This window comes from Perognathus longimembris, chromosome 13 (genome assembly GCF_023159225.1).
Source record: "Perognathus longimembris pacificus isolate PPM17 chromosome 13, ASM2315922v1, whole genome shotgun sequence".
Lineage (NCBI taxonomy): Eukaryota > Metazoa > Chordata > Mammalia > Rodentia > Heteromyidae > Perognathus > Perognathus longimembris.
The window spans coordinates 6,037,519-6,051,288 of record NC_063173.1 but is presented as its reverse complement, the minus strand read 5'-3'; the positions used below and the strand labels follow the sequence as shown (position 1 = coordinate 6,051,288).

At 44.4% G+C, this 13,770-nt stretch overlaps 1 protein-coding gene across 4 annotated transcripts in view; it reads left to right on the top strand.

Annotated features, from left to right (window-relative positions):
- The window catches only part of Rab30 (RAB30, member RAS oncogene family), a 76,693-nt gene that overhangs the window by 42,502 nt on the left and 20,421 nt on the right, over window positions 1-13,770 (top strand). The window contains exon 1 of one of the 4 annotated variants that reach the window (XM_048359897.1): window positions 3,646-3,656. The exons of the other annotated variants lie outside the window; for them this stretch is intronic. The gene's annotated coding sequence lies outside the window, so the exon portion shown is untranslated. Of the gene's footprint in view, window positions 1-3,645; window positions 3,657-13,770 lie in introns of those variants that run through there. 4 annotated transcript variants of the gene reach the window in all.

The window sequence follows — 13,770 nt, the reverse complement described above, 5'->3', positions numbered from 1 at the left end:
ACTCCAGGCCTAGGCACTGTCCTTGAGCTCATCAGTTCAAGGCTAGCACTCTACTAGTCGAAGCCACAGCGCCACTTCTGGTTTTCTGGTGGTTAATTGGAGATAAGCATCTCACAGGCTTTCCTGCCCCAGATGGCTTTGAATGGCAATTCTCAGATGTCAGCCTCCTGAGTAGCTAGGAGTACAGGTGTGAGCCACCTGCCCGTGGCAAGAGTACATTTCTTTTTGGACAGTCTCACCCCTTCCCTCCTTTTCTCTCAGTTTTTCTGGCCCATATCTACCAACAAATTGTATAGTTCATTTTCAACGTAGCGTCCAATGAGTTCCACCACTGCATTTGTTCTCCAGTTCTGTGCCCTCCCTTACCTTCCCAAAGACAGATAAACACAACAAAAAGAAAAACAACAAAGAAAAAACCCCTCTTATTTTCATTTCCCAGAGTGCATGCTGATAAATATTATTTTATAAGATCAGATGCACATAGGCATTGTACCTTTGTCTCCCTCTCCTAAGAGTATCCGCCTTTGGTCTCACCCAGTGTGAATGCCTGGAGTCTTATTTACTTTATCATGTCCCAGTGTGTTCCAAATCTTCCCAGTCTCTTTATACTTGTAGCCATACCACAACACCTCCCACTGTAGGGACCAGAGAAATCTTTTTAAAATGTTCACTGTGTCACAATCCTAAACTGTCTGGCCAGATGGCCTCTTAATGCACGTCGAATGAAATATAAACTTCTTGCCCTGGCCTTCTCTGATCGGTGTGGTCTGCCCACCATTAGCTTCTCGGCCCTCATAACCCAAGGTAATGTCCTTGGCTTCACCGTTTCTTCTGTTTTCACAAATGTACCAAGCTGATTTTCCATGTAGGCGCCTTAGTGTTAGCTGATCTTTCAGCCAAAATGCTCTTCTTCTGATCTTTGGCTGTGTGGCTTGCTCTTATTCAAATCTCATCTACAGTATTTTAGCAAGGCCTTCTTTGACAGCTCAGACTAAACTACTCCCTTCAGTTCATTTTAATTCTCTGTCAGTAACTATCATGTATACTTATATGTATATACATATGTGTACATAATAAATCTATGCATTGTTCTGTTGTCCTTCTCTTCACTCTATCCCCTGTTCCAGCTCTGTGGTTGCATATAGTATGTGGTCAATCAAAAGACAAGGGATGACGGAGTGCGTTCTTCTCATCTGCAAAATAGAAAGGTTAACACTTAAATTTCGTGATTGTTGAAGACTTAGTTCATTTTGTTTTGTTTTGTTTTTTGGCCAGTCCTAGAGCTTGGACTCAGGGCCTGAGCACTGTCCCTGGCTTCTTTTGCTCAAGGCTAGCACTCTACCACTTGAGCCACAGCGCCACTTCTGGCCATTTTCTATATATGTGGTGCTGAGGAATCGAACCCAGGGCTTCATGTACACAAGGCAAGCACTTTACCACTAGGCCATATTCCCAGCCCCTGACTTAGTTCATTTTGAACATGTGCAAAATGCGAGTGTGTGTTTAGGTCTGTGTCTGTGTAGGTCATGGGATTGAACTCAGGGCTTGGGCACTATCCCTGGCTTCCTTTTGCTCAAAGTTAGCACTCTGCCACTTGAGTCACAGTGCTACTTCTGGCTTTTTCTGTGTATGTGGTGCTGAGGAATCGAACCCAGGGTTTCATACATGCAAGGCAAGCACTCTACCACTAAGCCACATTCCCAGCCCAAGGTTTTGTTTTTATTGGTCAGTTTTTTCTTTGCATTTATTTAGTAAACATTAGAATCAGATATGACAGCAGTAATTCAGGAGCCTGTCCCTGTATGGCCTAAGGAGAAAAACAAGATACAAAAACCAAGGGACATAGAGATTCGAGGGTGCCAGTGACATGCTCGGGTTTGTTTGCTGGAGTCCCTTTGCATCCTTGTACGGGGCTCATTTCTAAAAGCATTGAAGGCAGCAATGGCTGTATTCTGTTTCTTCTCAGCTCTAAGGGAGACTCTTCCTTAACGTCTCAGCCAGTCCAGTGAGACAGCTTTTTTCACAGAGGGCGGTACTCTTTAACAGACAAGCATTACCGACTGGGGGGAAGGGGGTCCCTATTGTTGAAAGCACAAAAGGTTCACTCCCAGCAAAAACTGAGCATCTCTGCGCATTCTCACTGTCACACTCAGAAGAGCTAGTGCATTGAGAAAAACCGTTAGGTCAGTGTGTGATGACCTACAGCGCCCAGGCTGCAGGAGGGAGGACCGCCTGCACCTTGGGAAACAGGAAGAGGCGGGACACAGCAGCTGCTGTCCAATAGGAGAGCTCGGCCTCAGTGAAGGCCAGAGCAGATGAGCAGCAGAATCAAGAGAGATTTGAAGGAGCTTCAATGATCTGCACCTAAGGACCAACTGGATTTGTTCCCTAACAGCCTTTTCTGATCTGAAAACTTAGCACATCACCATACCTTTCTGTTTTCAAAGACTAGTAAAGTCCCTCCTGATGTTCAGTGACATCAGCTTTTGTAACATCATACTTTCTAGCCTCTTGGCTTATGGTTATTGACATAGGAACTTAACATTAGTATAATGATCCATCTATTTTGTCACAATGATATTTCTTTGCTGAAAAACACATTCTATGGGGTCTTTCGGTAGATCTTCAACAAAATCAGCAGTGTGTTTTCACTTAGGACTCATGGGTAAAGTTCTGGGTTCTAACCATGGGAATGATTTTTATAATAACTTTTAAAAACTGACTTGATAACAGTGATGATTAAAAACAAGGCAAAACTACTCAATATGTAGGCAAATGAGTGATGCAGCACTCCAAAAACTGAAAGCCATGGAATCTCTATTGGCAATTTAATTTCTTCTCTTGTTCAGATTTTTTTAAAAAGTATAGTATATATAAAATGTTAAATTTAAAAAACTTAAAATATACAAGCTCTGTGGAATTCCCTAAATCCTAACATGGTTTTCCTTTTGAAATTCTTCTTCCCATACATGTTGATTTTTTTTTTTTAACTGCAGCAGTCCTAACAAATACAGTTTTGTTTGTTTGTTTTGGTTTGGTTTTAGCCAGTCCTGAGGGCTTGGAACTCAGGGCCTGAGTACTGTCCCTGGCTTCTTTTTGCTCAAGGCTAACACTCTACCTCTTGAGCCATAGCGCCACTTCTGGCTTTTTCTGTTTATGTGGTGCTGAGGAATCGAACCCAGGCCTTCATGCATGCTAGGCAAGCACTCTACCGCTAAGCCACACTTTCAGCCCATGAATACAGTTTTGTATATTCATTTCATGTTACGACTCATTGTCAACATTATTTCATATTTCTACATCGTTTTCACACTTGGCATTTCTAATGGCTGCCCTGCTGTGTAGATGTTCTACACCGAGCTATCCTTCTTTGGACACTGAATTCTTTTCATTTCTCTGCTGTTTTAGAGAAGATGTAGTAAGCATTTTGCTTGTTAGCACTTTGTTTTTTTCAGTTCTATCCTTAAAGTGTATTTCCAGCACTGAACTCATTGCGTACAAAGTCCAAACTTTGTCAGTGGCAATTGGTGAGATCAAGACAGAATTTCTAGAAAAGCCTCTTGGATGTGGACAGCTATCAGCACTGTACATGTGCACCCGGCCCTAGGATTCTTTCACCAATTCTTGTCCAGTCCCTTTGATACTTTAATCATAAAGTGAATTGTTTCTAGATAAGTCATGTTTATTGAAGAAGTCATGTGATTGGAGAAGACTTAGGAAAGATAAAAATGTATAAACAATAATCTATCCATAATCTCACCACCCAGAGGTAAGGATTTTAAAAATGTATGCCATCCCAAGTCCTCAGGGCAGAATGTTGCGTCAGGCGGCTGGATGAGAGTGTAACTTGTTCTCTGTTGGTACACAGATACTTTATGCCTCTGGACCTTTGGGGTCTAGTGTGATACTGAAATCAACTTTCTCATGAATAAATTAGTGGACATTGTTTTTTGAGAGAATTTGTAAAAGCAGAATCACTGAGTATGGGCCTTGTGAATGCTTTGGATGAATGTTGAAAACTGGTTATTAAGGGAAGCTGTGGTCTTTGTGCCTCACTTACTAACGTGTGGATCTCATTCCTGCCTTGGCTATTTACCTGTCTAACTTAAAATGGACTTGGATCTTACTTCTGGTCATTGGGCATGTTGTTCCTGAGATTAAAAACAAAACAAAAACAACGGCTTTTTATTTCAGATTTTCCTTGTTGATTCTTACTCACTTTCATCTTTCATCCAGCTCTTAAACTTATGCTGTTTATGTGAATTTTTTTTTTTTTTTTTTGCCAGTCCTGGGGCTTGAACTCTGGGCCATATTCCCAGCCCTTATGTGAATTCTTGATTTCCTAGGCTTTCCGAAATCTAGGAAAGGATCTTTGAAAGATCTTGCTTATTTTAGCTTAAAGATGTCTCCCAGGGCTGGGAATATGGCCTAGTGGCAAGAGTGTTTGCCTCGTATACATGAAGTCCTGGGTTCGATTCCCCAACACCACATATATAGAAAACGGCCAGAAGTGGCGCTGTGGCTCAAGTGGTAGAGTGCTAACCTTGAGCAAAAAGCCAGGGACAGTGCTCAGGCCCTGAGTCCAAGCCCCAGGACTGGCAAGAAAAAAAAAAAAGTCTTCTTTGGTAAATGCTTATTGAATTCTAGCCGGAGGAACTCAGAGTTTAAATAAGATGAATCATTACAATGTAACACTCACAAGTTCTGTGTTTTACTATTTATTATCATGTAACACTCACAAGTGCTGGGTCTTACTATTTACATAGGGCTTTGGGGAGGATAGGGAAAGATGACATTCATTCTCCGCGTGGGGTTTGGGAAGAAATTATAGATGAGGGGGCATCTGAGCTGCTTCTTGAAAGACAAGAAGGAATTCTTCAGTAGGAGAAAGGACATGCTAGGGAGGAAGAAGAATCCATGTGATGGCAAAACCGAAAAGGACATGCAGTGTTTGGAGAAGAGAAAAAAAACAAATCTAAGTTTTGGATTTTAACGTGTGCACGGTTTGTGTGGGTGTTGGGGGCGGGTTGAGAGGTGAATTCTGTTCTGATTATAAAGAGTCCTGTTACGCTCACCTAAGCAATTCAAACATCGTCATCAAGGTTGAGTGTTACCAGGCACTTTGGGGAAATACTTGGTAGACTGGCCACAAGCAAGCTGGCTGGAAGGCTGCCGTCGTCTGCTGGTGAGCGCCGACCAGGGCCTGAGCCCTGTTGGTAGATGGGGGACAAAAACGGAACAGAGGAGGCACTCACGTTACAGTTCTCACCAGATCTGCCGGCCTTGCTGACAGAGGGCATAGGGCATTCTCTCTCCGTCTCTCTCTCTCTCTCTTTCTCTCTCTCTCTCTCTCTCTCTCTCTGCTGTGGAATGTCGAGGGAGAACATATAGATAAGACGTGGAAAGCATGTCTGGACAGGCACTGCAGATGTCTCTGAAGTCCTGCCCGACAGGACCATTCCTGGATGAACCTGGCGGGTGTGGAACCCAGCTGTGCTCTGGGCACTGAGAGTCCTTTGAGGGAGACAAAGTTAGGATTGAGCTTATCCTCATACCATATTTTCTTTGGGTCCCAGAGTACACAGATTCCCACTTTCCTTTTACAATTTGTCCTTCCTCCAGCAAGCAGGGAAGTCTTGGCACCAGCCTGCCATCAAGGAAGGACATGCTGTCCTTGTGAGTCACAGAACTCTCAGGGGAACCCAGGAGCGCAGCCCTGGGCCTTGGCCCTGACCTCTGGCCTCGTGGCCTGCTTTGCATTGTCCTTGGCTCCTGGGGAGGAGCCTGGAGAGGCCGATAAGGAGGCGCTTCCCGTCCAGCCGCACAGACACAGGAAAGCCTCTGCAGAGGCGAGATTAGCCACGGGCCCTGATTCACAGAGCTGCAGGGCCCTGGGGCCAAACCCCAGAGCTCCCTGCCATGGTATTCATTGGTCCTTGTTGAAGGAGGATGGCAGACGGAGCTTGCCTGCTTGTGCCAAAGGTGGAAACAGCAAGTTGGGTCTGGATGGGCCTTTTTAGATCTGATCAACAAACTTGCTTTGCAGACAGAATCTCCCCATCCTAGGAGGGGATGAATGGAGGGATGGCGTCTTCTTTTCTTTCCCCAGGAAACAAAATAGCAGTAGACGCGCACCTGCTCCCAAGGCCTGCAGTTCAAAACTAGTGAGCTCTGCCCGGGGAGTTGGTGGAGTGGGAGCCTTTGTATCCCAAGCCGCGGCCCCTCCCTTCTCTTCCCTGCGGAAGGTGGAAAAGCACATCTGCCCACAGGGTGGGGTGCTTGGGACCGGTCCCCCAGGATGGCGGGCGAATCACCGAGAGAGAATTTCACTAATGTGAAACACTGTTTTGTGGACCCACGTTCTTCTTTTTGACACGTTGGGAATCTCAAATTGATTTTCTATTGCTAGGAAGTAGGAAAACAGAAAATGCAGTGTGTAAGGGATAACAATGAGTTGTCCTGATTTTTAAAAATAGTATTGTGGAGATCTCAGGCTTGCTTTTAGATTCTTACTTCTTTGCATTTCTGAAAAGCGAAACCATTTCTGGCAGCTCAAGCCTGTGCCCCTAGGTGTTATGGAGGCAGAGACCAGAGGTTACAGCCCCAGGCCAGCCTGGGAAAAACGAAGTTGGGGGACACCCCATCTCACCCAGTGGTTGGGGACAGCCGTGCTGGGCACAGGGCCACCTCCCTCACCCCCAGCACAATTAGAAGTATCCGGATCCAGGGCCAGCGTGAGCAATGCAGAAAGGAACTGGAGATGAGGTTCAGGTGGTAGAACGCCTGCCTAGCAAGCCCAAGGCCCTGAGTTCAATTCCCATTACTGCTGAAACCACCCAGTCGGCCATTGGAAGGGCTGCCTTTGAGGCGTCCTCCTTATCCCTCCTCTGAGCTGTGCATGAACTCATGCCAGCCGCCCTGGTGGGGACCCCCGTGGCCTTGGCCAGCAGGGATTTAGCTCACAGACCCCATTCGTCCTGGATTTACACAGGAGGCCTGTGTATTGTGGCTTACACGCTTGCTTATTTGCCTGTAACTTCTCGGTTTCAGATCTCATCTCTGTCAAGTGAGGAGGTAAATACTGGTTCTTCTGGAAGATTCTGTGTCAGTGCAGTGAGATTAATTTCTAAGCTATCCAAATGTGCGAGAATTTTGTTTTATATTGCCACACACAACCTGTTTTGGACCCACTGGTTTGGGCTTTCCTACAGCGGATACTTGGTGTTGGAGGATGTTGGTCTAAAGGAAGGGAAGCTTCCTCGCAAGGACTGGCGGGCGGCCGCATGGCTTGGCAGAGAACGCAACGCAACCGCGTGCCCCGTGACCTGCAAAAGGCAGCTGCTGTGTCTCTCAGCACGCCCTGCCTTTCTTCCTTGGATCCTGGTTCACGAAGGCACACCGCAGGGCGTGCTGAGAGACACAGCACAACAAACAGAGTGTTTTGGAAGCGGTCTTCTCATTGCAGTTGGAAAACTATGCATTTCCAGCCCTACTGGGGCTTGAAAGGGAAGGCAGAGTCGAGGCCATGTTCTTTCCTGCAAAGAGCCAGACCTCCCAGGCCCTGTGGGGCTGCCAGCTGCCGCCGACCCTTCTCCATCCTTCTCAGTGCGTTATGCACGTACAGACGCAGAACCATCCGCCCGCCCACCCTTCTCAAGTGCTATCCTCCATTCTCTACATGCTTCTTTCACCTCCTACATCTTGCAGATGCCTTTCGCAGCTGGGCGCTCTATTTGTATGCAGTTGCTGTAACCTATATAACTGGTTTTCTGCTGGTGGACTTTAAGTTTTTTTTTTTAATAACTGCTCTCATAAATATAGTATTGTTGTTATGAATATCCTATTACATGTGCCATTTTAGTGGGCCCAGTGTAAATTTATTACATGGATTCCTAAGAATACAGAGGGTTTGTAATAGTATTTAAAGTTTTAAATCAGTATTGTTTCTCTTAAAACCATTACTTAGACTTCCACTCAAAGCCATACTGTACTGTCTCTGATACAGGTGAACTGTGCCAATCTGCATTGACAAAAGTAACTCTCCGGGCTGGGAATATGGCCTAGTGGTAAACTGCTCGCCTCGTACACATGAAGCCCTGGGTTCGATTCCTCAGCACCACATAGATAGAAAACGGCCAGAAGTGGCACTGTGGCTCAAGTGGCAGAGTGCTAGCCTTGAGCAAAAAGAAGCCAGGGACGGTGCTCAAGCCCTGAGTTCAAGCCCCACGACTGGCAACAAAAAAAACAAATAAAAAAAGTGACTCTCTGTTACATATTTGATATAGTTTTACTTATTATTATAATTTACTTACAAATTATCATGAGTTTAAAATGTACTTTATTTTATTTCTTTTTTTTTTTTTGCTATTTTTATTTCCTTACTTTATTTTCTTGTTTGCTCATGTCCGTAGTCCATTTTTAAAATTTGGGCTGTTAGATTTCTTACTTATCTATAGGAATTCCTTTTTTGTTATTATTTTTAGAAGGAGGTCTTGCCTATATAGCCTAAGCTGGACTTGAACTTGCAGTCTCTTCAGTACTGGGCTTTCAAGGGTGTGTCTTATCACACCTGGCTTTTAGGAGTTCTTCATGCATCCAATGAAATTAGACTTTACTACTTGTATTGCATATGGATCTTCATTTTTATTTCAGCAGCGAGAATTTTTAAAGTAGTCAAATTTGTTTCTTTTTATTTTATAATGTAGCCTTGAATAATTCTTTTTTTTTTTTGGCCAGTCCTGGGCCTTGGACTCAGGGCCTGAGCACTGTCCCTGGCTTCTTCCCGCTCAAGGCTAGCACTCTGCCACTTGAGCCACAGCGCCGCTTCTGGCCGTTTTCTGTATATGTGGTGCTGGGGAATCGAACCTAGGGCCTCATGTATCCGAGGCAGGCACTCTTGCCACTAGGCTATATCCCCAGCCCTTGAATAATTCTTAAAGCTTACCTATTTAAGATTTTTCATATATACATACATATGTGCATACACACATATGTAATGCTTTTTAAAAATATTTTCTTGCTTAAAAAAATTCAAACCTTGAGGGGCTGGGACTATGGCCTAGTGGCAAGAGTGCTTGCATAGTATACATGAAGCCCTGGGTTTGATTCCCCCGCACCACATATACAGAAAATGGCCAGAAGTGGCGCTGTGGCTCAAGTGGCAGAGTGCTAGCCTTGAGCAAAAAGAAGCCAGGGACAGTGCTCAGGCCCTGAGTTCAAGCCCCAGGACTGGCACACATACAATTCAAACCTTGAATCCAGCTAGAATTTAGTGTATGGAGTTAAGACACAGTTCCAACAGAATTTCTGTCCAGGAAGACCTAGGTGTTATAAGTCAGGTGTGAATAACTCATGTTGTAACCCTAGCTACTCAGGAGGTTGAGATCTGAAGGATGACAGTGCATGGCCAGCCCAGGCAGCAGAGTTTGCTAGACATCCATCTCCAAATATAACCAGTAAGAAGCCCAGCTTAGTTGTGGCAAAGCCCTGGGTTCCGACTCCAGTAGTGTCCCCTTCACCCCTCTCCCTCCCCAAAAAAAGGAAAATGAAAAAGAAAGATCTATACTTGGAAGCCAGACACTTTTTCACTCATTACTTGATAATGAACAAGTTAGCCTCTCAGAGCCTCCACGTCCTTATCTGTGAAATGGAAATCATAGTCCCCATTGAATGGGCTCCTAAAAATGAAGATTACATATGGAAAACATTGAGCACCATTCCCCGCATACCGTGTGCTTAGATCATGATCCAGATACCGAGAAATCGGAGAAAACAAGAGTGTCCTCTGGCAAAGAGCACGTCTACGTGGCCACCATAGCCAGCCTACGAGTCATCGGCGTGTGACTGAGCGTGAGTCACTCGGTGACCTCGGCCTCGCCACCTGCACGGCAAACGACAGGAACTCCATCTTGAAGATGTTGGGAGGTCAAGATGACATCACTTGTGAAGTCATTTTTTATCAACTACAAATGGCCGTAGAACAAAGTTCTGCAGTTTATGTCCTGGTGAGTGAGGAGTAGCTCGGGCACAGGTGGGTGTGTGACATCCATGGCCAAGCGCAGTAATGAACTTGCAATAACGTGAGATGAGCGGCTGATGTAAAGCAAGCCGGCGTGCAGCAGTTGATTATAGTAATGGTTAGTCATTGCCTCTTAGTAATTAAGCGATAATGAGCTTCCTGGGACAGAGCCTTGTTAGAGTGAAAGATGGATCCAGAGCTTTCAAGTCAATGTAAACTAATTGAACGCAGCAGGGGGCTGGACGGAGAGGGGTGCGTTGTGGACGCGTGCTTAAGGAGAGTGGGGGGCCGCCACTGGGCATGGAGCGTGCAGCTGACGCACAAGAGGGAGGTAACTCGAGGAGGATCCCCAGTGCTCCAGGATTACTGAAGAACACAGCCTTGCCTGCCAAGCCTGGTCGCCAGCTTGACCTTGGCCCCTGGAGTCTGGCACAGAGTCTAAAGACCCACCCCACCCCACCCACCCCCCAAAAAAACAACCTAAAAACTGTCTTGAAATTTTAGTGTGGAACTTGTTAGCCCTCTCTTTGCCCCCCATTTTTAAAAGCCCCCCATTTTTAAAAATCAGAAGCCTTGCCTGGGACGCCCTCACCCAGCCTCCACATCTCGAAGAGGGCGTGTTTGTCTCGCTTCCTTATTCAGACCTAGGTAGAGAACACATTCGATTGTCAATTGACTTTGAATTGCAGATAGACATCAGATCATGTGTGTGTGTGTGTGTGTGTGTGTGTGTGTGTGATGTGGAGTACTTTTATTGACTATCCAAAGATTTCAAATACTTTTTTCTTTGTAGCAGGCAGTAGTTTTTATTTGCATTTCCTTTATGGCCGGGGATGTTGAGCATTTCCTCATGTGTTTCTTTGCCGTTTTTGTTTCTTCTTCTGAGAAGTGTCTATTTAGTTCCTTGGCTCATTTAGAGATGGGTTTACTAGGTTTGGAAGGGATTAGTTACTTGAGCTTTCTGTAGATGATGGATATTAGGCCTTTGTCTGTTGCCTTGCTGGTCAATATCTTTTCCAATTGGTTGGCTGTCTTTCTACTTTAGTATCTGTGTCTTTAGCTGTGCAGAGACTTTTTATTTTAATATAGTCCCATTTGTTGAGCCTCTCTCCAATCTGTTGTGCCCCTGGGACTCTGTTCAGGAAGTTCTTGTCTGTGCCTATAAGCTCTAGTGTCTCTCCTACTCTTTCCTGTAGTAGTTTCAGAGTTTCAGGCCTGATGTTGAGGTCTTTTAATCCATCTTGAGCTGATGTTAGTGCTTGGTGACAGGCTGGGATCCACTTTTAGTTTTCTGCATGTGGCTATCCAGTTCTCCCAGCACCAGTAGTCAAAGAGGTTATGCTTTTTCCACTGTATGTCTGTGGCTTCTTTGTCAAAAATCAGTTCACTGTAAGTATGCGCTTTTATTTCCGGGTCTTCCAATCTATCCCATTGATCTTTGGGTCTATTTTTGTGCCAATACCAGGCTGTTTTTGTTACGATGGCTCTGTAGTAGATCTTGAAATCTGGTATTGTGATACCGTCTGCATTGGTTCTTTTGCCTAGAATTGCTTTGGCTATTCTGGGTCTTTTGTTGTTCCATATGAATTTTTGGACTGTTTTCTCTAATTCGGTAAAGAATGTCATGGAGATTTTGATGGGGATTGTGTTGAATTTGTATATCATTTTTGGCAGTATGGCCATTTTTACAATATTGATTCTGCCTATCCATGAGGAATGTCTTTCCATTTCCTGGTGTCCTCTTTGATTTCTGTCTTTAGATTTTTATAGTTTTCACTAAATAGGTCCTTTACATCTTTGGTTAGGTTAATTCCTCAATATTTTATTCTTTTCGAGGTTACTGCAAATGGGGTTGTTTTCATGATTTCCCTTTCTGCTTGTACATCATCAAATAATTTTTAAGTATAAGTATGCCCATATGCTATTTAGGTCATATATACATTGAAATATTATTCATATTGGTGACCTGGATATAACTCAGAAACAGAATACTTGCCTAGCATGTATGAAGACACAAAAATATTCATTTGTCTCATGCAGGATTTGAAACAAAATTAAAATTTATTTCTTGTTATCTGAAATTGGACCATTGTGTCCAGTGGAACAAAGTTCCCCCCTTCCTCTCCTCCTCCTCCTCTTCTTTCATATCTGGCCATCCTACCTGGTCAGTTTTGACTTCAAAACCTATAAAATAGCATTGAGAACATGAATGTTACATGTAACTCCAGCAGTGAGGGAAGAAAGAATTGACAGCTACCGTCATGTTTGCTAAATTCTGGCTTCAACAGAGTTACCCAGATTTTGATCATTGGAATTTTTGGAACATTTTCGATCTCTAGGAATGGGTTGTAATAGTATTTCTCAAAGTCATCCTTTGCACATACTGTCCTCTCTTGAGTATTGAGATATTGGGAGCGAATATTACCGGTTTGTAGTAGCTGCCTCTATTTGAATAGTATGAGCTCTGATTTGAGGTTTTGGTAAAATACCACTCTAGAAAACAAAACAAATGAAAACAACTATGTAATGCTGCTGCTGTTTTAAAATTCATACATTTATAATAAAATATACACAGATATAATTGACTAGAAAGATGTTTTCCAGAATGTAAACTGTAATTATATCCAGGAGGAGGTGGGGGCCAGGAAAATGACTAGAGATGATGTTTTGTTTTCTTTTTTCTCTGTACTGCCTGCATTTGGCATATATAACTTGTCAAAATGATTTGAAATTTTCCATTTGATTATTATATTTTTAAAAGGCATACTTTACCACTTATTTACCTCTTAAACAACTCAGTGTAGATGTTCCAAAGTGACCCAATTTTATTGTTTAGGAAACTTTACACAGCTTTTCGCTTGAACTTAGGGCCTGGTCACTGTCCCTGAGCTTCTTTTGCTCAAGGCTAGTGCTCTGCAACTTGAGCTACAGCACCACTCCAACTTTTTCTATGTATTGTGGAATCAAATCTAGGGCTTCACGCATGCTAGGCAAGCACTGGACCACTGGACCACATTCCCAGTCCCTACCAGCTTTTTAACAGATGCAGGTCTTGACCTCATGACCTTGTACCACATGTTCCTTTGAGATGGGCCCTTGGCACTTACTCACCAACCTTCTCATTTACAAAGACGAGGCCCTGTGACAGAAAAGGACTCAAGACACAGTCCTACACAAGGACAAATATTTTTGGGCCAGAGCTGGAAGTCAAAGTAGAGGTAAGGATTTGTCTCTGGCTTTATCTATTAGACTGAGAAGGCTAGGGAAGTGAAGATAGTTGTTTATTTGTTTGTTTTTTAAGGCTACTTAAAATTATTTATATGCCAGGAGCCTGGTACCTCACACCTATCATCTTGACGACTCGGGAGTCTGAAGTCGGGAAGATCCTGACGTCAGGCGAGCCCGGGCAGAGGAGTGGGTTTGCACTGTGGGCGTGGCATCAAGGGATGGGGAGGGCTGAGTCTAGCTTTCAGAGGGAGGGGCTGCTTGTCACCGCATGACAAGTGATGTCTCACCCGGAATCAGTGTGTGGCGCCATGGCTGCGCTGTGGTATTTCACGTTATCACGGGCCCGGGATCCATTCACCCCCGGCCCTCGTGATGGACGCAGTGGCGCTGCCAGTCCTAAGACACGAAGCAGCGACTTTCCTTGTCCGAGGTAGTCTCGCTTTCAAGCCACAGGGAAGGGGGGTGTACCTTTCGTCTGAAGCCTAGCTCTTAGGACTTTAGGATGTATCTCCCTGTGCCTCGGT